A 24,636-nucleotide genomic window follows, 5' to 3' on the forward strand; every position below is an offset into this window, starting at 1 on the left:
ACACTTTGGGGTTGTCAATATGTTAGCACTTTGGCCTGCCCACTTGGGCTGAACACATTCTCCGGAGGTCACTTGGGCAACACGATGCTGGAAGCCACCGTATATAAGGAAATGGTCTGCACAGCAACTTAAGGCTGAGTCAAGGAGATCCTGGGAGGGCACTGACAGGTGTACAGAGAGGGTGATACTATTCCTTACTTCATAGATGTGTTGTAGAGATTCGTGAGAAATGCTTAGCACGATGTCTGGAACAAATAAGTACTCAATAAAAATTATTATTAAGAGTATTGTTCACATCTTATGGCTACTATATTAACAAATAAGAATGTAGGGCAATAAAAAACAGGACACAGTTGTTAAGCGCTTAGAGATAACTTCTGGAGGACAGCCTGAAAGACAACATTCAAGGGAGGTTCAAATTTTTTGAGATTAACTTAGAGGGGTGTTTACAGGCAAAAACACGCATATTAGAGATGGGGTGTAAGACAAGACATGTATAAAATGTGTTGGTGGGTGACTTTCAGGTTCAGAATGAATTAGAGACTATTATGAAATCACTCATTCATTCGCTGACGAAACTAAAGTTGAACAGTGTCAGTGTATCAGACAGTATTAGAGGCTGGGATTTTAAAGATAATAAAAAGAAAACGAAAAATGGAAAGAATTGTGGCATAAATTGTTAAATGAAAAAAAATTATGATTTGGTGTAGTATGTTATTAGATGAACTATTTGTCAGAAAATATATAAACCCATATAGACATGTATGTGTATCCCCAAACAGGAAGTGTTTAGGTATACCTAAAACCAGGTGGGTTAACTGGTAACTGCAGATGTCTTCAGAGAGAGCAACTATGGGCAGAGGTGATAGGAATACTTATTTTTGCCATATTCTTACTATATCCTTTGAATTTTATATCATATGCTTTATGTATTACTTATTAAAAGACTAGGATTTTAGGGTTTCCCTGGTGGCGCAGTGGTTGAGGGTCCGCCTGCCGATGCAGGGGACGCGGGTTCATGCCCCGGTCCGGGAAGATCCCACATGCCGCGGAGCGGCTGGGCCCGTGAGCCATGGCCGCTGAGCCTGCGTGTCTGGAGCCTGTGCTCCGCAACGGGAGAGGCCACAACGGTGAGAGGCCCATGTACCGCAAAAAAAAAAAAAAAAGAAACAAGAAAAAAAACTAGGATTTTAAAAGAGGTTTGCAGCAGACATCATCATATCTTGTATGCCATGAGAAAAGAAGAATTCCAGCTACTTCTTGGTGGCCAGCAGGACAGGCACTGATGATCTGTTCCATGGGCTTTCCCATCTCTTTTTAAACATCTGTTGCATGTTTCCATAGATCCCCATCAGCTGGCAGAACCAAACCCACTCTACTCAGGTTTGCTCCAATCACCTCCTAAGCCCAGAGTAAAAATCCAAGTGCTAACATCTGCATCCTGCCTGGGCCGGGCTTACCCATCTCCTTGCCCAGTCACCCTCTCCCTCTGCAGAACAGTCAGAGCTTAAAATCCATACTGGGAAGCCTTCAGTGGCACATTGTTTTGAGGCCATGGGAGTGAATTAAATTATCCAAGACTAATGTTTAATTCTCTCACACTTTGAAGAAGCATCTATTGATGGTGTACTTTGTGATGGACTTTGTTCCAGGTGCAGAGAGAGGCAGAAAAGTGTATTAGATGCAGTCCCTGCCCTTAAAGATCAGCCTTGAACCTATGGGAGTTCCCAGCTAGGTCCAGAGGGGGGCACCCTCCTATTGGTCTTGGTCTCACCAACTCTGCACAGTTCTGGGTAACTCTCTTACCAATAGTTTCTCTTCCTCCTTCCATTCTAAAATTTAGGCTGAGAGCTAGCTTAGAAAATGCAAATGCAGAACATTGGCAAAGTACTCAAATGTCCTGAAAGAGCTTTTAATGTTTTTTCAGAAGCCATTTTTCAGTCGACTGCTGACATGTTTATTGACTCTACTATATGCCATGTGACATGGTTCTACCATATGGCAGTTCCTAGAGTGAGGTGACAGGGGGGTGTAAAAAGATGAATAAAGTATAATCTCTAGCTTTAGGATGTTACAACATAATTAAAGAAATGCATGAATATCTGTAACATTAAAATACAGCATATCATAAGTACCAAATCAGTGGTACACATATAACTACTCCCAGAGTTGAGAAACTGAAGATCCAGGGCTTTTAAAATGACTAGCTAGGAATAAGACAAAAATGGGTGGAGATAATTATCAAAAGACCTGGAGGGTTGGAGCAGATGCCTGGATGGCCCAGGCTCAGAGTATGAATGGAGAAATAGGAATTAGAGACAGAGAAAATACATAACATTACATTTTGTCCTAAAGTCCAGTTTCCCATCATTTAAATAGCCACGATAGTTTTCTTTTGTTAGTTTTTATCTGTCTTTCTACTTTTGACCCTTGCAGGGACTTGTATTTTATAGCTGTGTCTTGCACATAGCATGCATTTAAATTTTTTTAAAGTACAACATGAAGATACATCCACCAACCTGAGACTGATATATTTACTTTTATTATGGTTACCATATTACATTGTCTTTTTCTTTTTTTTACCAACTTAATTGGTGCTTTCTCTTCACTGTGTTTTGTTATTTTGCCTTTTCCATTTTCAAAAATTAGAAAATATAACACACCTGAAAAAAGGTTTAATAACAGTATTTAAAAACAACAGTAAACACCCATGGATGGTGAAACCCCCTGTGAGCACCACACAAATTGTATTTCCCTCCTTCCCCAAAGAAGAAAACCATAACTTGAATTTTTGTAATAATCATTCCCATTTACATAGTTTTTTACCACTTACATATGTATCTTCATGTTGTCTATGTTGTGGCCTCTCCCGTTGTGGAGCACAGGCTCCGGACGCGCAGGCTCAGCGGCCATGGCTCACGGGCCCAGCCGCTCCACGGCATGTGGGATCATCCCGGACCGGGGCACAAACCCGTGTCCCCTGCATCGGCAGGCGGACTCTCAACCACTGCGCCACCAGGGAAGCCCCCTTAGCATCTTTATAATTGTTTATGGACATAAGAAAAGAGCAGTCCTTCAGAGGTACAATAAGCTTCTGAAAAAAGCCGCTAAAGGATTCACCAAATTGCCTGATATGTGCATTTCAATTAAGGATTATAGTGTGTTTGGGGTACTGAATTCTTCCTGCAAATACCCTGCAAAAACAAAGCAAAATAGAAAAAAAAAAAAAAAGTCATGCATTTGAGCTTTTCTGTTTATAGGTAGCACTTGTCCTGTCCTCGATATGTAATTGCATTTCAATTCGAGAGAATTTAGTGGCAGTCGGCTTCTCATAAAGCTTAGTGTACTAGCTACGTGAATAGTCCTTCTGTTTGGAAAAGAGTAGCTCCTCTTCCCAGCTATCTACTTAGAAACATATGCTTTTCTGAATACCAGTCCTGGAATCTCCAAAGAAAAAATGTGACATTTACTTTAGAATTATGTAAAACAAAGCCACTGCCGTAATGATTATGAACCCATCAGGGGTATATCACCAACCATACATGTGTCAAGGGTATTTAACCTTTTAAATTTTTTTTTTTTTTTTTGCGGTACGCGGGCCTCTCACCGTTGTGGCCTCTCCCGTTGCGGAGCACAGGCTCCGGACGTGCAGGCTCAGCGGCCATGGCCCACGGGCCCAGTTGCCCCGCGGCATGCGGGATCCTCCCAGACCGGGGCACGAACCCGTGTCCCCTGCGTCGGCAGGCGGACTCTCGACCACTGCGCCACCAGGGAAGCCCTAACCTTTTAAAGAATCAATTATGCATATGTGATATGCATCTAAATGCCACACAGCTTTTTCCTCCTTGTTTCTAGGTCATCCTTTTGTGTAAATTTAGTTTCGAAGTGCTGGTAAACAGTAAGATTTAAATGTGTTTACATTCTGAGTAGTTGATTATTTATCTAAATGGCTCCTTAGCCAAAAGTTTTCATGGATCATCAGAGGGAATCTCAGGGTTGGTGGAAACCCAGGTCATTTGCTCTGAGTCCCTACTGTAGGGTACCACTTTCCCATTCAAATGGAGATGTACTATTCATTGTGGACTGCCAGGCACAAAGGGAATGGGAGTTGGAAAGGAAAAATATAGAAGGAAAAAAAAGAGGAGAACGCAAACACTGATCCACTAATAGCTCCTTTCATCCTCAGCCCATTTTTCAGATGAGAACACTAAGACCTGGAGAACTTTAGTGTCCAGTCCAAGGTTTGAAGGGAGGGATTAAAATCCAGTCTATGTGACAAACAATGTTTACTACGTCATGCATCCTTTCTGTAAAGAACTGACTTGTTCTCTACTTCCAGCAGAAATGGGTTAATTCTAGAAAAATATTTTTACCCCTTCAGTCTACAAAGACCTCAAAGGCACAGATTTTTCTCTATAGAGATCATTTATTAGAAGTTCATTGATGACATCTCCTAAACCGGTCTGGATCTCTCAACAACCTCTAGGACACTTCCTCATTTCCTCCAGAAAGTCAATATTTCAAAAACATGACAACAACTTTCTTGGCTCCAAAATATTTTGCATAGGCCCACTCCAGAGTTCCTCAGGAGACAAAGAAATGTAGTTGCAATTCAAATGATCTGGATTCTGACCTCTTCAGTATTCCTAAAATTTCCCCATTGAAATACCCTTCTACTAGGTAGAAGTGTATTTAGTGGCCGAAGCCACTAAATGTGCATTCCAAGGAGCCTAGAGGCACTGATCTAAGCTCGATAGATATTGGTTTGAAATCTCAGGTTAACTTAAAAATCCATCAGAATTTTGCATTTATGCTTGTTTGAGTGTTTTTTTTAATTATGTTTTAATATGGACCTGTCATATTTTTAATTCAATTGAAAATTCAGGGGGATATGCTGTTTGTTTTCTATGACTCTGCATACTGTTTAGTACACGCCTACATCACCTAAGTTTGAGAATCACGACTGGTGGTAGAATGGTGTATGCTTAAGAGATTGGACAGATCCAGATCACTCTCCCCCTCAACCTCGGTCCTTTAAGACAACCAGCTCAGCACCCAGTCTAAGAATCCTCCACATGGAGACCCCGAGCCAGTGACACCAAAAGACACACTGAGAGATACAAAGAGATACTAACTGGGCATCAAAGAGAAACCTGTACCCCTTGGCTCTTTCTGCCGAAGACACAGAAACTGAGACTTTGATGGTCCAGATCTTTATTTCTGAAAAGTGCCTCTGATACAGGTTTTCTTTTAAAACCAAATCTTGTGTTGCGTTAGCAAGTACTCATATGAACAGACTCGCACACCACACAGATGGGCAAACTTGAATCTTATAGGCCTCCATTTTCTTGTAGAGGGGAAGAAACAAGCATGAAATTTTAATTTTCTTTTATGGGTTGCTCCCAAGCTGTCTGAATTACACTTACATACAGGTCCAACAAAGACAACATCTGTACCTCTTGTGATATCGATCACGGTCATCTCTCGAGACTACTTTATCCAGGTACATAGAATATGAATGCTTATGACTTTAAAATATTTAAATGATCTTTGCACTTTATATTGCTTTCGGGGAGCTTAATTGTATCATTTCCAAGTATGATGGCATCTGTATTAGATTAATGGTACTGGCTGCAAGCTAAAGTCCTCGGTATGCTCTCTGCTAAAATTTAGAGGCTGCTTGGAATTGAGGACTTTTCAAACCTTACTTTAAAAAGCAGATGGCAAATTTGCAAAGAGGGATTCTCCTAGTCATTACAATTTACACATCACCTAGTAGCATGCTTCAAATGGTTATTGCTAACGTTTATCATTTATGGTTTGATTTCTAACATACTGCATAAATGATCACTTCAGGCAAAGATCAGAAGAAAACTTTGTAACAAAGCAAAGCTCAAAGCCAAAACCCTAGGGCTGAAGTCATAGTAGAAAGCAGAAAGTTGTGTATATGTATGAGAACATCTTGCTCTCTTAAGGCCAAAAAACAAGTAAACACAGAGACAAATATAAACTAATGTGTTTCACCACCTCGCCAGTGAAGCTAGCAGCCTCACTGGGAACTTCTTAGAAATGGAGACTCTCAAGCCTCAGCACACACCCCCTGAATAAGAGTCTGTATTTTAACAAGATTCATATGCACATTGTAAAGTCTGAGAAGCTCCTTTAGAATATCACTGGAAAGATCTAGAAGAACATAGTCACGGTAAACGAATGAGGGAGGGCACCTGCGTGGCTGAGAACAAAAAAGGAAAGGAGACTGATTTTCATCATATTCTCTTTTTAGTGTTTGAATTTTGTAGCATATGCATGAATACCTATTCGGAAACATATTAAAATGTATTTAACCATGCATTTGAATGGCTTAATAAAAATAACTTGATTAAAGACAAATAGTAATCTTGATGAAGTAGAAAGAATCTAGATCAACAAATTTTAAAATTTCCAATAAACAAAGATAAAAGCTCATTAAGACGAATAAATTCAAAGCAAGTTTAGTATACTCTTTATCATAATTTGGTATTAGCAAAATCACCAGTAAGTTTTGCAAATTCCATTTTTCAGCTGTGTGAACTTCAGTGGTGAGTGGTGCTATTTCTTTTCAGGTGCACTGTCTCTTAGAATTCAGTAAATGAGTTTCATTTAGAAAAAGAATGATTTTTAATTAAGACAGGAGGGCAGGATTCATCAAAAGTAAAATGAATGAGGGAGAAACCAGAAAATCTCAAAGGCAATAATAACAAAACGTGTTTGGTATTTTATCCACAATTGATTCTCTACGAATACATTTGAAATAATACTAAAATATGCCCCAGTTCTCTGGGGTTCTTGTCTAATAGAATTAGTCGTTTAGACAAATGGTCTTTCACATAATCTGTTTACTTTCTTAAAAATTAGATTATCTATACTCTGTCACTGGAATGTACACTCTAAGTGACAGTGGTTTGTTTTGTTCATTAATTTAGTCACAACCTCTGGAATGGTGCCTGGCACATAGTAGGTGCTCAATAAGTATTTGTTAAGCAAATGAGTGAAATAAACTTGGAACCTATTAGTTTTTATTAAAGCACATCAAATGAGGGCAATTGTTTGTAGACAAATCTATTGTTTTATTATTTAGCAGGAATCATTTATAACCAGCAACTTTAAAAATAAAGTCAGAACTGTCCTGAACAGTCCATCTCATGCCCATAGTTTTCATCCTGACCTGCTAGTTTTAGTAAAGTCTTCAGTAAGCAGAAATAGAAAATTTTATTTTCTATTAGGAAACCAATTAAGAAAAAAAAAAAAAAGAAACAAACAAACGAAGTTAAATAATGCCAAACAAAGGCCTTTCTCCAAAATATAAAATGAAATTATGAGGCACTTTCACTCAGTAAAGAAAACTACTGTGTGTACACGAATTCAGCATTTGGGAATCCTTAGGGACTCTTCAGGGCTACTTCGTAGTTTTCTAATCCAGGATACTGTCTTTTAGCCACTACCCTTGTGAAGGTAGGCTAACCTGTTTCCAACAGTGCCTAGAGAAAAGAAATAGGCATGATGTAAATATCCCTGCCTCATAATGTCTATTAAATAATAATGGCTATTATTCCTACATTTTCATATTCATGATTCCTGTCCCTCCCCACCTCTCCTCCCTCAAATCAAATATGAACCGTAAGTGAGCTGCCTGGGAAGGTCAAGCTTTTTTCCAGCTTTTGCAAACAGAGGAGGAGAAAGCACAGTGTTCACTATACTTTCTCCCTTTTCAAATATATATGACTGGATGATACAAAAATCCCAGCTCTCCCAGTCCAGAGGAGGGGTCAGGGAGAGAGGAAGTTAGGCAGAAACTGACAGGGAGGGCTTAACAAGCCTTAGCAATCGGGGAACCTGGATTTTCTGGCACAAGTCTCATTTTATTCTCTTAAATAAACAAATTACCAAATAGGTAGCTAATTGTGGTTTCAATTTTACACCCTTGTAAAACTTTTCTTAGGAGTTTATTTAAAGACAAAATAAGATCACGTGACAATATTTTTGTTCAGAAAGACATAGCTATTTCTTTGGGCATCTTACTGGACCTATTGAAAGACAGATTAAATGGAACGCAGCAAATGAAACCAGCCACATTCTGTGCCTATTCAGATTCCCCAAATATTTCATTTAACTTGTCCCTTGATCATCCTCCAGCACAACCTAGAGTTTGCTTGCAATGACACTTAATTCGAAGAATATTTCCTTTTAATTTCAAACAAACTAGAACAGGCTCTTTACTGCACATACGTGAAGATTTGAAAAAAGGGGATTCATTCAGCCATATTTTAGTCATTTTATTATTTTTCTTTTACACTTCAAGGGCTTTCCAATTTAATTTTTTTTTTTTTTTTTTTTTTTTGCGGTACACGGGCCTCTCACTGCTGTGGCCTCTCCTGTCGCGGAGCACAGGCTCCAGACGCGCAGGCTCAGCAGCCATGGCTCACGGGCCCAGCCGCTCCGCGGCATGTGGGATCTTCCCGAACCGGGGCACGAACCCGTGTCCCCTGTAACGGCAGGCGGACTCTCAACCACTGCGCCACCAGGGAAGCCCCACCAATTTGAATTTTTGAAGACAACAGATACAAATTAGTGTGCCCAGTGCCCCAGAGTGGGCTGACTTTCCTCTCTCCCTTCAAACTTTGTTTATATTCTATGGAAGCTAATGCAATGCAAATGTTTCTCATCATTTGGTAGCTTTTTCCAGAACCTCATCTAGCCACTGCATAGTCTTCTCTGCTTCCCAGTACTCAACGTTAAACAAGAAAGATGAGGGGCTCTACAAGAGAGAATTAATTTAGGTAGCAGGAAACACAAGAGTAAAAGAATTTGATAGTTACAGTTATTCCACAGCTGTAATATTAGCATTTTTATTCTAGTGTCTTTATAATGATGCAGAGAGAGTACAAAACTTGAATTAAGGTGATAGCTGCAGGTCTCTGGGAATTTGTGGGCGAGGTGGAGGCAAGATGAAGATGACAATAATGTAGAAGCAAACCAACACAGGTCAATGCTGACTCGGCGTTAGTAAACCAAGATAACTAGGAAAGAGGCGGCTAAATAAATTAGACAGAAATAAGGCAGACAGTAGGTGCTGTTTATTAAACAGGTATGATATGCCAGGCTCTCAGGTCTGCATTTTGCATTTCTGGTCCTCACAAAAGCATCTTATGCTTTTATTACAGATGAAGTGGGTTTGGCTCATAAAGGTTGAGTAACGTGACAATGCAAGTTAAAATATCCTCAGAGCTACAATACTCCTGATCTCGGTGGATGACAACAAGAAGTGAAGGAGAGCTAGAATCTGCATAGGGACATCACCAAGTCCACTGTTTCCTAAAGTGCAGCCCTGGTCCACCTCGCCTATTGGGATCTCCTAGGATGCTTATTAAGGTTGCAATTTCTCAGGCCTCACTTCAGATCTATTAAATTAGAATCTCCAAGGGATGGGAGCCCTGGATCTTCATTTTAAACAACACCACTAGATGATATATATTTCCAAAACAATTGAGACCATCTGCCCTAATGGAAGGTTCACATCATATACATCAGCCTCATCTTGGGAAGGGGATATCCACTTTGTAGGTGAGTATATATTTAATATATAAGGTTTTGGAGAATTCTGTTCTAAATAATAACCCCTTTGATTTTATGATTTTTCTATCATTCCTAAAGACACTTTTAATAATTAGCTCAGTTAATAGTACTACAGGAGCTCAAAGTTTGGGGATGATTATAAAGGTCCATATATAACCTAATGCCCAATCTATAATCCCATAGGCCCTCTCTGCAATATTCTGTCTTGTGGTGGCACAAGTACCTACTGATGGGGACCTCACTCTTTCACAAACCAGTGACACCAGTGCTGTGACGGTGAAGGGTGCTAACCTTCCCCACATATGGATTTAACCCCTGCTTTGGTCTTATTACCTAGAATAATTTTTGCAAAGAAAAACATCATTCTCCTGTTTTAAATTTTTTAAAGGCTTTCCATGGCAATTGGAATGAGCCTCAAACATCTCTATTATGGCCCATAATACATTATCTAGGACTTCACTTACTCCTTACCTGCTATCTAACATTTGAGAATGTCCTTCCCAGCTCTCTCCCAAGGCTTGTGCCCATGCAGTTTCTTCCCGCTGTGTTTCATCTTTCAGGTCTCAGACCAAATGTCCACTTTTCAGAGAGTCATTCCCTGACTATGTCATCTAAATAAGTCACCCCACATTATTTTCTATCATTATAGTCTGCTTTTTCTCTTAAGACTGAGTATTACAATTTTTAATGATGTTTCAACATGTTTATTTATTTATGATTTCTTAGCCATTCAAACCCAAGCCCACTATATACAAAACTACAAATAGATGCTAAACTCTATAAGGAATGGTCTATCCTTGGATATTCCATCATCAAGCACTTATGTGGGTGTGTATTTTTTTTTAATTAAATCTTATCTCTATCAAACACACACACACACACACACACACACACACACACACACACACACACACACATTTTCCTGAGTGAATGCTATGGGTACATCTGAGTTATGTTGACCAGACACCATGGCAGCCACCTAACCTGCAACAAGAAAACTGCCTTTACATGAAAAAACTCATTTCTGTTGATGATTAGATTTTACGTTGAACACCTTTCAGACCTAAGTCATGAGGAGGTATAAATATGAAATAAAACATATCTGTGGGGCTTCCCTGGTGGTGCAGTGGTTGAGAGTCCGCCTGCCGATGCAGGGGACACGGGTTCGTGCCCCGGTCCGGGAAGATCCCACATGCCGTGGAGCAGCTAAGCCCATGTGCCACAACTACTGAGCCCGAGTGCCACAACTACTGAAGCCTGCACGCCTAGAGCCCGTGCTCCACAACAAGAGAAGCCACTGCAATGAGAAGCCCCTGCACCGCAACGAAGAGTAACCCCCACTCGCCGCAACTAGAGAAAAGCTCGTGTGCAGCAATGAAGACCCAACACAGCCAAAAATAAAAATAAATAAAATAAATAAATTTATTTAAAAAATAAATATGATTTTCAGGATGGATTTTTAAATAAATCAACATAAGCATGTTCTGAGTCAGAAGACATTGGGCAAGATGTGGGCTGTGACACTGCACGCTCTGTAGTTAAAAGAATGACCATAAGGTTCTTAGCAGGGCTTCCCCATCCTTTTCCCTGCTTTGCGAAAGTACAGATATGTGGGGTGGGAAGTAAGAGAAGGTTTTAGATAAATCAATGAGTCTTTCAGGCAAGTCTAATTACTTTGTGTTCAAATGAACTTATTTTCACTAGAAGTGCATGCTTTCATTATCAAACTAATGTAGCCATATTACAAAGCCTTAGGAAACCAGAGAAAAAATAAACATGTTCCCCATGATTCTACCTTTCTCAGCTACTGGTCATAATTTTAAACTAGTTTCTTAAACTTTTTAACTAGTCATAAGTAATCATATAATTGTGAAACTGATTTTTTTTTTCACTTGTTATTACCTGGCCAGGTTAATAAGATCTGTTCAGTTAGATATTTGGATAAGTCAGCTTGCAGGTATTCAGGAAGATATTTTAATTTTCATTAAAAGAGAGATATGAGAAAAGAAATGCTCTCATCATCCGAGCCACTGTGCCCTTTTACCTTCTCTTCCCACTCATTCCTGTCTTGGAATTTAATTGTGGTGTCTAGAGCTGTGGCAGTCATTCTGTGACCTTGAGGTGGCATGCCTGAGTGTGGCAGAACTAAAGGGTGGAAAAAGCTTAAATTTTTTATGACATCTTTAAATAACAGAATTAATGCCAGTATTTACCTCTATATTCCCTTCTCCCTTTCCTTCTCCCCACAGGTAACCACTAGTTTATTCTCTATATCTGTGAGTCTACTTCTTTTTTGTTATATTCACTAGTTTGTTGTATTCTTCAGATTCCATACACAGGTGATGTTATACTTTCTCTGACTTATTTCACTTAGCGTAATACCCTCCAAGTACATCCATGTTGCTGCAAATGGCAAGATTTCATTTTTTTTATGGCTGAGTAGTATTGCATTGTATAAAGTGACCACATCTTCTTTATACATTCATCTGTTGATGGACACTTAGGTTACTTCCATATGTTTGCAATTGTAAATAATGCTGTGAATATTGGGGTGCGTGTATCTATTCAAATTAATGTTTTTGTTTTTTGGGGGGTGTATACCCACGAGTGGAATTGCTGGGTCGAATGGTATCTCATTGTGGTTTTGATTTGCATTTCCCTAATGATTAGTGATATTGAGCATCTTTTCATGTGCCTGTTGGTCATCTGCTTTTCTTCTTTTGAAAAACGTCTATTCAGTACTGATGCCCATTTTTAAATCAGGTTATTTGTTTTTTGAAGTTGAGTTGTTTGAACTGTTTCTATATTTTGGATATTAATCCCTTATCGGTCATATCATCTGCAAATATTTTCTCCCATTCAATATGCTGCCCTTTTGTTTTCTTGATGGTTTCCTTTGATGTGCAAAATGTCTTTGAGTTTAATTAGGTCCCTTTTGTTTATTTTTGCTTTTATTTCCTTTGCTTTAGGAGACAGATCCAAAAAAACATTGCTGCGATTTATGTAAGAGTGTTCTGCCTATGTTTTCCTCTAGGAGTTTTATAGTTTCTGGTCTTACATTTAGGCCTTTAATCTATTTTGAGTTTATTTTTGTGTACAGTGTTAGAGAATGTTCTAATTTCATTCTTTTACATGTGGCTGTCTAGTTTTCCCAGCACCACTTATTGAAGAGACTGTCTTTTCTCCATTGTGTATTCTTGCCTCCTTTGTTGTAGGTGGATTAACTGACCACAAGTGCATGGGATTATTTCTGGGCTCTCTATTCTGTTCCACTGATCCATGCATCTGCTTTTGTGCAAGTATCATACCGTTTTGATTACTGTGGCTTTCTAGTATAGTCTGGAGTCAGGGAGTGTGATTACTCCAGCTCTGTTCTTCTTTCTAAATTTTGTTTTGTCTATTCAGGGTCTTTTGTGTTTCCATACAAATTTTAATATTATTTGTTCTAGTTCTGTGAAAAATGCCCTTGGTATTTTGGTAGTTTGCTTTGGCTCTTTGGGGTCTTATGTGGTTCCATATAAATTTTAAGATTAATTTTCTTATTTCTGTAAAAAATACTATTGGAATTTTTATATGGATGGCATTAAATTTGTCTTTCACCTCCAGGTTAAATTTATACATAGGTATTTTATTCTTTTTGATGCAACTGAAAATGGGATTGTTTTCTTAACTTCTCTTTCTGATAGTTTGTTATTAGTGTATAGAAACTCAAAATATTTGTGAATTAAATTTGTATCCTGCAACTTTACTGAATTCATTTATTCTAACAGTTTTTTTGATGGAGTGTTTAGGGCTTTCTATATATAATATCATGTCATCCACAAATAGTGACACTTTCACTTCTTCTTTTCCAATTTGGATGCCTTTTATTTCTTTTTCTTGCCTAATTGCCCTGATGAGGACTTCCAATATTATGTTGAGTAAAAGTGTCCAGAGTGGGCATCCTTGTCTTGTTCTTGATCTTAGAGGAAAAGCTTTTAGCCATTCACTATTGAGCGTAATGTTAGTTGAGGGTTTGTCATATATGGCCTTTATTATGTTGAGGTATGTTCCCTCTATACCCACTTCGTTGAGAGTTTTTATCATAAATTGTTGTTGGATTTTGCCAAATGCTTTTTTTGCACTTATTGATATCATGATTTTTATTCTTCATTTTGTTAATGTAGTGTACCACATTGACTGATTTGAGGATGTTGAGCCATCCTCGCATCCCTGAAATAATATCCACTTGATGATGATGTATGATAATTTTAATGTATTGTTGAATTTGGTTTGCTAATATTTTGTTGAGGACTGCTATACGTAAATTCATCAAGAATACTGGCCTGTAATTTCCTCTGCTTGTGGCATCCTTCTCTGGTTTTGGTATCAAGGTGATGATGGCCTTATAAAATAAGTTTAGAGGAGTTCCCTCCTCTTCTGATTTTTGAAAGACTTTGAGAAGGACTGGTATTATTCTTCTTTGAATGTTTGGTAGAATTCATCAGTGAAGGCTTCTCGTCCTTGATTTTGTTTTTTTTGAGACGTTTTTGATTACTGATTAAATCTGCTTACTAGTCACCATTCTGTTGAGACCTTCTATTTCATAATGATTCAGTCTTGGTAGACTGTATGTTTCTAGGAATTTAACAGTTTCTTCTAGCTTGTCCAATTTGTTGGCATATAATTGTTTATAGCAGTCTCTTATGCGTCTTTGTACTTCTGTGGTATCAGATGTAACATCTCCTCTTTCATTTCTGATATTGTTTATTTAAGCCCTCTCTCTCTCTCTCTCTTTTTGGTAAGTCTAGCTAAAGACACCAATTTAGTTTGCCTTTTCAAATATCCAACTCTTAGTTTTAATAATCTTCTCTATTATCTTTTTAGTCTCTATTTCTTTTATTTGTGCTCTGATATTTGTTATTTCCTTTGTTTTTAAGTCTATTTTGTCTAAGTATAGTTACCCCAGCTTTCTTTTGACTTCCATTTGTGTGAAACATCTTTTTCATCCCTTCACCTTCAGTCTGTGTGTGTCCTTATATCTAAAGTGAGTCTCTTGTAGACAACATGTAGATTTTTTTTTTTTAATTCATTCAGGCACTCTATGTCTTTTGATTGGAGAATTTAGTCCAGCAAAAGCCTATATGAAGACCTTTTATCAGGTAAGAAAAAGTCCAATTTTTTCAAACCACTGATATTTGCATTTTCTGGTATTTGAAGCTAAAAGTATTCCTAACTGAAACATACATTATCATGAATATTTCCCCATTTATTCCTGTTTTTATAACCATAATTTGAATGGAGATATAATAATCATTGTATCAAAAGTAACTTATCTAACCCTCCATTCTGAGAGTTATATGTGTTTGGGGGGGGAACTTTCTAGGTCTGCTCCTTAAAAAAGTTTTTGCTGTTAGTAAAAATTAAAGTTAGTATTTTGGAATGCATCTTCTGGAATGAAAAAAAGACTATGACACCCTTGTCTCATCTACTGCTTAGACACTTATTGATACAAAATGACCTTAAATACTTGTACCAAATTCTATAATTTCCAACAAAAGTCCATTGAGGGAAAAACCTAAGATGTTTATCTCATGATATAAATGTATGCTATGAACTAGCATCATCCTAAACACTATTTTTTCCTCTGTTTTTATATTAACTACAATTTTAGAGAGAGGGAGGTTAGGTAATTGGTTTCTCTGCCCTTATAAAGGCTCTTCTTCCTCTGTGTTATTCATCCACAGTGGGAAAGCAAGACACATTTGCTCAGCATGTGGTTATATAATCACGAAAAGAGAGTTTTTATTCTATACAAATAAGAAATTCTCAGAAAGGGGTGCAAGTGTCTGCAAAAACAAAGACTTGGATAATCTCTACTTCCTGTTTTTTTCCTTCCTTTTTCAGTTTGTTTTATGATTTTCCAGTCATTATTTTCTCAGTCTAGAGATGAGAAAATTATACCATTTCATACATTCGCAGCATTACCACAGAGATGAGAGACCAATCTTGTTCTAGGTTTGTCCAGGAAGCAGAAGCAAGGTCCATGGACAGACATTATAAGAAAAAAGATTTCATCTCTGCATGAATATGATTGTATCTAATAGCTAAGGCGGCCCAAAAGATCACAGGCTACCTCAAATACAGTGAGTTTCCTATTACCAAGACTACTCATACTGAGATGATTGACTGACACAAATACTATAGAAAGGGGACCACAGTGAGCAGCAAAAGCTTGGCCTAGACAACTTCTAAGACCAATAACAAAAATCTAAGAAATAATCTTGCCATGCTTTGTTGAAGGGTTTCCTCCAACCAAGCCCTGAATTCTGGAGATCTTAACTTTTAAATATAGAAATAAAGTATTCAAACACAAGTGCTAAATTTCTCATCATAAAATTTTATAATATATATGTATATATAAATTATTATAAATACATGTATGTACTTATCGCTTAACCAACGGTCTCAAAATGGACTCTTTAATCACATTTTTCCTAAGGAAAAGAGATATTATTTGGATTTAAATAGTTTTGAAACAAAAGATACACACACACACACACACACACACACACACACACACACACAGGCCCTGGATGTACATTACATCTTGATCCTGTTCTGGGTTCCACACTGGTCCATGAACTTTGATCTATCAGAGCTGATGTACTCATTGCACAGATTTCTCAGTGTTGCTGTTTGCATTTCCACTCAGCTCAGTCTGTAAAGGATCAGTCTGTACAGGATCTTCATTGCCTGTATTTATATGACCCTAATTATTTACTGATATCTGCTTCTGCATAAATTCATGTAAATCATTGAAATCAAGAAATGCACTGCTATATAATAAATGGGTCTGCTATGGCTGCCCTCTAATATTTGAGTGTGGGTTCTTGTGCTGATGTCAAGGGCAGGGTTTTATAGCCCATCATGACTTTCAGAGAGAAGAATCAGGGTTGTCACATGCAATTCAAACTTGTCCTGAACAAGTTTGTCTGACTGAGGGCTGTGTGGGGACTTAAATCCTGCTTGCCCTCAGCTCACCAAGCCATGAGCCCTGGTACTGGGTCATGTCCACTGGACTTATGACCTCCCATCAAATGGGATTTCCAGAAGATTTACAAATAATAATTATAGACACAAATGAAAAAAGCCTATACAGCTCTTTGTTTCATTAACATGCATTATTCAACTTGACCATGAAAGATGAATCTATAGCCTATAATCTCATACCATTCTATAGTACAGATAAAAATAATGAAATATAAATAAGTGACTTCCAAAGGAATTACAGTTAGTCAAAGGAGAATAATAAAGTCAAGTTCAACTGGCTTTTAATCCAACTTATTTTTTAATCAATTGTAATAAAATATCGTTAGCATGATATATGTATAGCATAAAGGATATTGAGGTTTATTATATTACAAAAAAATATGAATAATTTCTATATTTCAAACTTACTCCTTTATATTTTTTTCTTGTCTTGTCTTAGATATCTCTGTTTAGTCATGTTCTATGTGAACACCTATTAATAGAGATCATGCCATTATAAGCCTACAGTTTGGGTGAATAATTTTATGAATTGCCTCATCTCAACGTTATACCATATCTTCGTTTGTTGGATTCTGAGAAATGGGCCTATACAATGGTTAGAGTGTTAACAGTGTGATATTGCGATTTACAATAACAAATATATATTTGGTCTTCCTGGAACAGAGCTCCTAAAACTCTTGTAATTTCCGAATCAATAAGAGCAATGGGGTAATCTTTTGCTAAAATATTTGTTCTCAAATAGCTCCAAAGTGAAAGTGATAAAGGTGAGAGGAGTGCCTTGTTATTCATAACAAGCCCCTTTCAACCTCACCTGAGTTTGTTAATGAGGTGACTTTCAGAAAGCCCCTAAGGATGGGGGCTGGTTGCTGGTGGAGCCAACCATGTGATTAGAGGGTTGGGACTTTCAGCCCCTACCCCACCTCCAGGGAGGGGAGAGGAGCTGGAGGTTGAACCAATCCCCCATTGCGAATGATTTAATCAATCGTGCCTACATTATGATGCCTCCATAAAAACCTCAAAGGACTGGATTGGAAGTGATTTGGGGTTGGTGACCTGTAGAGGTGCTGGGAGAGTGGCACACCAGGCGGGCATGGAGGCTCTGTGCCCCCTGCGTCTCCTTTATAAGGCTGTTCCTGAGTTATATCTTTTACACTAAATGGATAATCTAGGATGTCAAATATTTTCCTGAGCTATATGACCTGCTCTAGCAAATTAATTGAGCCCAAGGAGGAAGTTGTTAAGAATCTCTGATTTATGGCAAGTGAGTCAGAAGAGGAGGTGACAACGAGGACTTGGGATTAGCATCTGAAGCAGGGAAGCAGGGGCAGTCTTGTGGCCTAAGCCCCCAACCTCTGGGATCTGATGTTAAATCGTAGGACACCCAGCTGGTGTGGCTGATTTGCTTGATGTGTAGAAAAACCCACACATTTGGTATCACAGTGAAGTGTAGTAGGAAAGTAAAGGAGAAATCTCAGGAGTGTTTTTTTCTAAATCACTAGAAGAATTACAGATTAGTTTTCTCCAGTCTTAGCTTTTCTGTCTCTCTTACGTACCAGATTTTAACCAGCTCGCTCTTACCCCACCTTCAACAGATGCAAACATGCACCACACATAACAGTGTTTTCCTGTTCTCCTGCCTCCCCGGCAAAAGGCTTTAGAAATGCACCATAAAAATATTAACAGGATGGAGAGGGAGTGAGTAAAAGGGTGACAGAAGAAAAGAGTAGATAGTATGTGATTTAACAAGTATGTCTATCCACACCTTTCTTGCTGTTGTTAGCCAAAGAGTTGCACAGACCTAACCTCACCCAAAGTAAGACTTCTCGAATGATTCAGAGAGAGAGACCAACTATTTCTATGAAGCCCCTACAGCCTCAGTATTCCACACGGGAGAGCTATGGAAATACCTCTGGAGAATCTATGGAGCCATTATTATACTATTAACAGATTCTCATGTTTTTATACCGGGAAGTGTGGGACTGTGTTACAACAGACTTACATAGATGATCGTGGTTATATGGTTTTTATTATTAAATATTCAAATGTAAAAATTAAAGAGAGTAATGTGAACAATACCTAGGTACATATCGTCCAGAATTAATGAATATTTAAATCTTTCCAGATTCATTTTTCATTTTACAATATTAGAGATGCAGTTGACTTGCCTTCCTCAATGTTAGTCCCTCTCATCTTTCCCCAGAAACACACATAATTCTGGAGTGGAAATGTATCCAACTCATCTTTGTTTTTACATTTCCATCATGCTTTTTGTGTGTATATTTAAACAGCATACAGAAAAGTTTTATGTGTTTCTAAAATTTACAAAAAACTGTATCATTCCTGATGGATCATCTTGAAGTCTGTTCCCCCCCTCCCAGTGAATTTTGTTTTTGAGACCTGTTCACATTGATAAATGTATATCTTATTTGTTTCATTTTAACTACTCTACTGTAGGCATATATCACAGTTTATCTATTCCTCTAAGGACGGATATTTAACTAATTTTCTTCCTTCCTCCCTCCCTCCCTCCTTCCCTTCCTTCCTTCCTTCTTCCCTCCCTTCCTTTCTTTTCTTACAGTAAACAAAGAAGCAAAGCACATAAGCATGAGTGCCAGAGTTTCTAAAAGTTCAGTTATCTTACATATATGTTTCAGAACTATAATTCAACATCTACATACACTACAAACTGATCACCACCACAAGTCTAGTTACCAGCCCTCACCATAGAGTTGACCCCCTTCACCCATTTTTCTCAATCCCCTTATCTTCTGGTAACCACTAGTTTGATCTCTGTATTTCTATTTGTTTAGTTTTACTTCATTTGATTGTTTCTTTTGTTTTTTTGAAGTCCACATAGGAGTGAAATCATACAGTGTTTGTCTTTCTCCATATTATTTATTTCACATAGCATCATATCTTCAAAGTCCATCCATGTTGTCACAAATGGCAAGATTTCATTCTTTTTATGGCTGAATAGTGTTCCAGTGTGTATATATACCTCATCTTCTTTATCCATTCATCCATTGATGGGCCCTTAGGCTGTTTCCATATCTTGGCTGTTGTAAATAACACTACAATGAACATAAGAGTGCATACATATTTGCAAATTAGTGTTTTCATGTACTTCAGATAAATACCCAGAAGTGAAATATCTGGGTCATATGGTAGTTCTATTCTTAATTTTTTGAGGATACCCCATATTGTTTTCCATAGTTGCAGCACCAAAATACAGCCTCACAAACAGTGTATGAGAGTTCCCTTTTCCCCACATCCAACATTTGTTATTACATGTTTTTTCAATAGCAGTCACTCTAAAATGTGTGAGGTGATATCTCACTATGGTTTTGATTTGCATTTCCCTAATAATTAGTGACACTGAAAATTTTTTCATGTATGTTGGCCATCTGTCTGTCTTCTTTGCAAAAATACCTATTCAGATTCTCTGCCCATTTGGGTTGTGTTTTTGTTGTTGAGTTGTGTCAGGTTTGTTTTTTTTTAAATATATTTTGGATATTAGACCCTTATCAGAATATTATTTGCAACTATCTCCTTCCATTCAGTAGGTTGCCTTTTCTTTTTGTTGATGGTTTCCTTCACTGTGCAAGTGCTTTTTATTTTGATGTAATTCCATTTGTTTACTTTTGCTTTTGTTTCCCTTGCCTTTGGAGTCATATCCATGAAAACATCAGTAAAACTGATGTCAAAGAGGTTACCATTTATGTTTTCTTCTAGGAATTTTATGGTTTCAGGTCTTACATTGAAGGCTTTAATCCATTTTGAATTAATTTTGTTGTATGGCTTAATATAGTGTTCTAGTTTCATTCTTTTGCACATAGCTGTCCAGTTTTCCCAACACCATTTATTAAGAGACAATCCTTTCTCCACTCTTTGTTCTTTATTCCTTTGCCAAAAACTTAATTGTCCAAATATGTGTGGGTTTATTTCTGGACTCTCTATTCTATCTCATTGATCTGTGTGTCTGTTTTTGTGTCAGTTACCACACAGTTTTGATTATTATAGCTTTGTAGTATAGTTTGAAATCAGGAGTGTGATACCTCTAGCTTTGTTCTTCTTTCTCAAGATTTTTGGCTACTTGAGATCTTTGTAGGTCCATACAAATTTTAGAATTACTTGTTCTATTTCTGTGAAATACACTGTTGGAATTTTGATAGGAAATGCATTGACTCTGCAGATTGCTTCGGGTAGTATGAAAAATAAAATGAGTAAAAATATGAATGAATAAAAATATGAATTCTTCCAATCCATGAACATGGAATATCTTTCCACTTATTTGTATCTTCTTAAATTTCTTTAATCAGCATCTTATAGTTTTCAGTATAGAGGTCTTTTACTACCTTGGTTAAATTTATTCCTAGGTGTTTTAGTCTTTTTGATGCCATTGTAAATGAGATCGTTTTCCTAATTTCTCTTTCTGATGGTTATTAGTATATAGAAACACCACAGATTTCTATAAATTTGTATCCAATGACCTTACTGAATTTGTTTATTAGTTCTAACAGGTTTTTGGTGGAGTCTTGAGGATTTTCTATATAAGTGTCATGTCATCTGCAAATAGTGATAGTTTTACTTCTTTTCCAAGTTGGATTCCTTTTATTTTTTCTTGCCTTTATTTTTACTTGCCTAATAGCTGTGGCTAGGACTTCAAAGCTATGTTGAATAAAAGTGGCTAGAGTGAGTATCCTTGTCTTGTTCTTGATCATAGAGGAACAGCTTTCACCTTTTCATTGTTGGTGTAGTGTTAGCTGTAGGTTTGTCATATATGGCCTTTATTATGTTGAGGTAAATTCCCTCAATACCAACTTTGTTGAACGTTTTTATTAAAAATGGATGTTAAATTTGTTAAATGCTTTTTCTGTATCAACTGAGGTGATATGATTTTTATCCTTTGCTTTATAAATGTGGTGTATCATATTGACAGATTATCACATATTGAAACATCCTTGCATCTCTGGAATAAAACCCACCTGATCTTGGTGTATGAGTCTTTTAATGTATTGTTTGCTAATATTTTGTTTAAGATTTTGCATCTAAATCATCAAGATTATTGTCACATAATTTTTTTTTTTTGAAGTGTCCTTGTCTGTTTTCTGATTCAGGGCTTCATAAAATATGTTTGGAAGATTTGCCTTCTCTTCAATTTTTTTCAAAAAATTGAGAAGAATAGGTATTAAATCTTCTTTGAATGATTTGTAGAATTCTCCAGTGAAGTCCTCTGGTAATGGACTTCTGCTCTTTGGGAAACTTTTGATTAATGATTCAATCTCCTTACTAGTAATTGGTCTATTTGGTTTTTCTATTTCTTCATGATCCAGTCTTGGATGATTGTATGTTTCTAGGAATTATCCTTTTCTTCTAAGTTGTTCAATTTGGGGGTTGATAATTGTTCATAATAATCTCATAATCCTTTGTATTTTTGTGGTATCAGTTGTAACATCTTTTTTACTTCTATGTCCTCTCTTCTTGTTTCTTGGTTAGTCTATCTAAAGGTTTGTCAATTTTGTTTATTTTTTCAAAGATCCAGCTCTTAGTTTCATTGACCTTTTCTACTGTTTGTTTTTTTTTGTCTCTATTTCATTTATTTCCACTCTGATCCTTATTATTTCCTTTCTTATAATATTGTGCTTTGGTTGTTTGTCTTTTTCTAGTCCCTGAAGGTGTAAAGTTAGGTTGTTTATTTAGGATTTCTCTTGTTTCTTAAGGTTGGCCTGTATTGGTCTGAATTTCTCTGAGATCCACTTTTACTGCTATGGATTACAAAAATCCCATAGATATTTGATACATCATATTTCTGTTGTCATTTGTCTGTAGGTATTCTTTTTTTTTTGATATCTCTTTTGATTTCTTAGATGACCCATTGGTTGTTCAGTTGTTTAATCTCCATATTTTTTTCTTGTGATTGATTTCTAGTTTCATTCAATTGTGGTCAGAGAAGGTGTCTGATATAACTTCAATCTTCTTGAATTTATTGAGACTTGTTTTGTGACCTAACATGTGATCAATCCTGGAGAATGTTCCATGTGCACTGGAGCAGAATATGTATTCTTCTGCTTTTGGATGGAATGTTCAATACATATCTATTAAGATCATCTGGTCTAACATCATTTGAAGACAATGTTTCCTTATTGATTTTCTGTCTGGATGATCTATCCATTGATGTAAGTGGGTTGTTAAAATCCCCTACTACTATTGTATTGCTTTCAGTTTCTCCATTAAGCCTGTTAATTTGGCCATGTATGTCTTACTGCTCCTTAGTTGGGTGCATATACATTTATAATTGTTATATCTTTTGGCTAATTTGACCCCTTTATCACTATGTAATGACCCTCTTTTTCTTTCAGTGCAGTCTTTGTTTTAAGGTCTATATTGTCTGCTGTGAGTATAGCTACTCTAGCTTTCTTTTCATTTCTTTTTGCATGGAATATCTTTTCCCATCCCTTCACTTTCAGTCTTTCTTTTTTTGAAGTAAATCTCTTTTAGGCAGCATAGACATATGCCTTTAAAAAAAAAAATCCATTCAGCCCCTCTATGTCTTTTCATTAGTGAATTTAGTCCATTTACATTTAGTCCATTTGCATAATGGCATAGAGTTAATTGTTTTCTAGCTGTTTTTGTAGTTCCCCTCTGTTCCTTTCTTCTTCTCTTGTTCTCTTCCCTTGAGCTTTGGTGGTTTCCCTTAGTGTTATGGTTATGTTCCTTTCTCATTATCTTTTGTGTATCTACTACAGGCTTTCGCTTTGTGGTTACCATCATGTTGACATATAACAGATTATATATTTAACAGTCTATTTTTAAGTTGACAGCAAGTTTGAGTGCATTCTAAAACTCAAAATTTTTACTACATGCCCCCTCCAAATGGTCTGTGTTTTGATGTCACATTGTACCTCTTTGTATTTTCTGTATCCCTTAACTAATTATTGTAGTTGTAGTTATTTTTACTACGTTCATCTTTTAAACTTCATACCAGCTCTATAAGTGATTAATCACTACCTTTACTATACATTTACCTTTACCAATGAGATTTTTACTTTAATGGGGTTTTTTTGGTTACTAATTAGTGCCCTTAGAAGTCCCTTTAGCATTTCTTGTAAGCCCACTTTAGTGGTAATGAACTTCTCTAGTTTTGCTTGTCTGAAAAATTCTTTATCTCTCTTCCAATTCTGAATGATAACCTTTCAGGGTAGAGAATTCCAGGTTGGAATGTTTTTGCTTTCAGCACTCTGAATATGTCATGTCACTCTCTTCTACCCTATAAAGTTTCTGCTGAAATATCTGTGGATAGCTTTATAAGATTTCCCTTGTATATAACAAGTTATTTTTTTCTTGCTGCTTTTAGGATTCTCTCTTTAACTTCTACAGTTTTAATTATAATGTGTCTTGGTGTGTGTGTCTTTGGGTTCATTCATCTTATTTGAAACGTCTGGGCTTCCTGGACCTGGATGTCTGTTTCCTTCCTCAAATTAGGGAATTTTACAGCCATTGTTTATTTCATTTTTTTCTGGTCCTTTCTCTCTCTCCTCTTTCTGGGGCCCCTATAATGTGAATGTTATTCAGCTTGATGTTGTCCAAAAGGTCCCATATAGTATCCTTACTTTTATTTAATTCTTTTTTCACTTTTCTGCTGTCTGGGTGAGTTCCAATGTTTTGTCTTTCAGCTCACTGAATCATTCTTTACCTCCAGTCTGTATTTGAACACCCTGAGTGTATTTTTCCGGACAATTATAACTTCTATTTGGTACTTATATTTTCTGTCTCTTTGTTGAACTTCCCACTGTGTTCATACACTCTTCTCCCAGGCTCAGTGAACATCTTTATTACCATTATTTTGACTCTTTATAGGATAGATTGCTTGCCTCTGTTTCGTTTAGTTCTTTTTTCTGAAGTTTGTCTTGTTCTTTCAATTGAAACATATTCCTCTCTCTCCTCATTTTGCCTAAGTCTCTGTGTTTTTTCTACTTATTAGGTAAATCAGCT

General features: G+C 37.0%; 1 protein-coding gene across 1 annotated transcript in view; it reads right to left on the reverse strand.

The window, feature by feature from the left end:
• The window catches only part of KCNH8 (potassium voltage-gated channel subfamily H member 8), a 401,601-nt gene that overhangs the window by 260,677 nt on the left and 116,288 nt on the right, over positions 1-24,636 (reverse strand). The window lies entirely within an intron of this gene.

The sequence above is a fragment of the Phocoena sinus genome, chromosome 4 (genome assembly GCF_008692025.1).
Source record: "Phocoena sinus isolate mPhoSin1 chromosome 4, mPhoSin1.pri, whole genome shotgun sequence".
NCBI lineage: Eukaryota > Metazoa > Chordata > Mammalia > Artiodactyla > Phocoenidae > Phocoena > Phocoena sinus.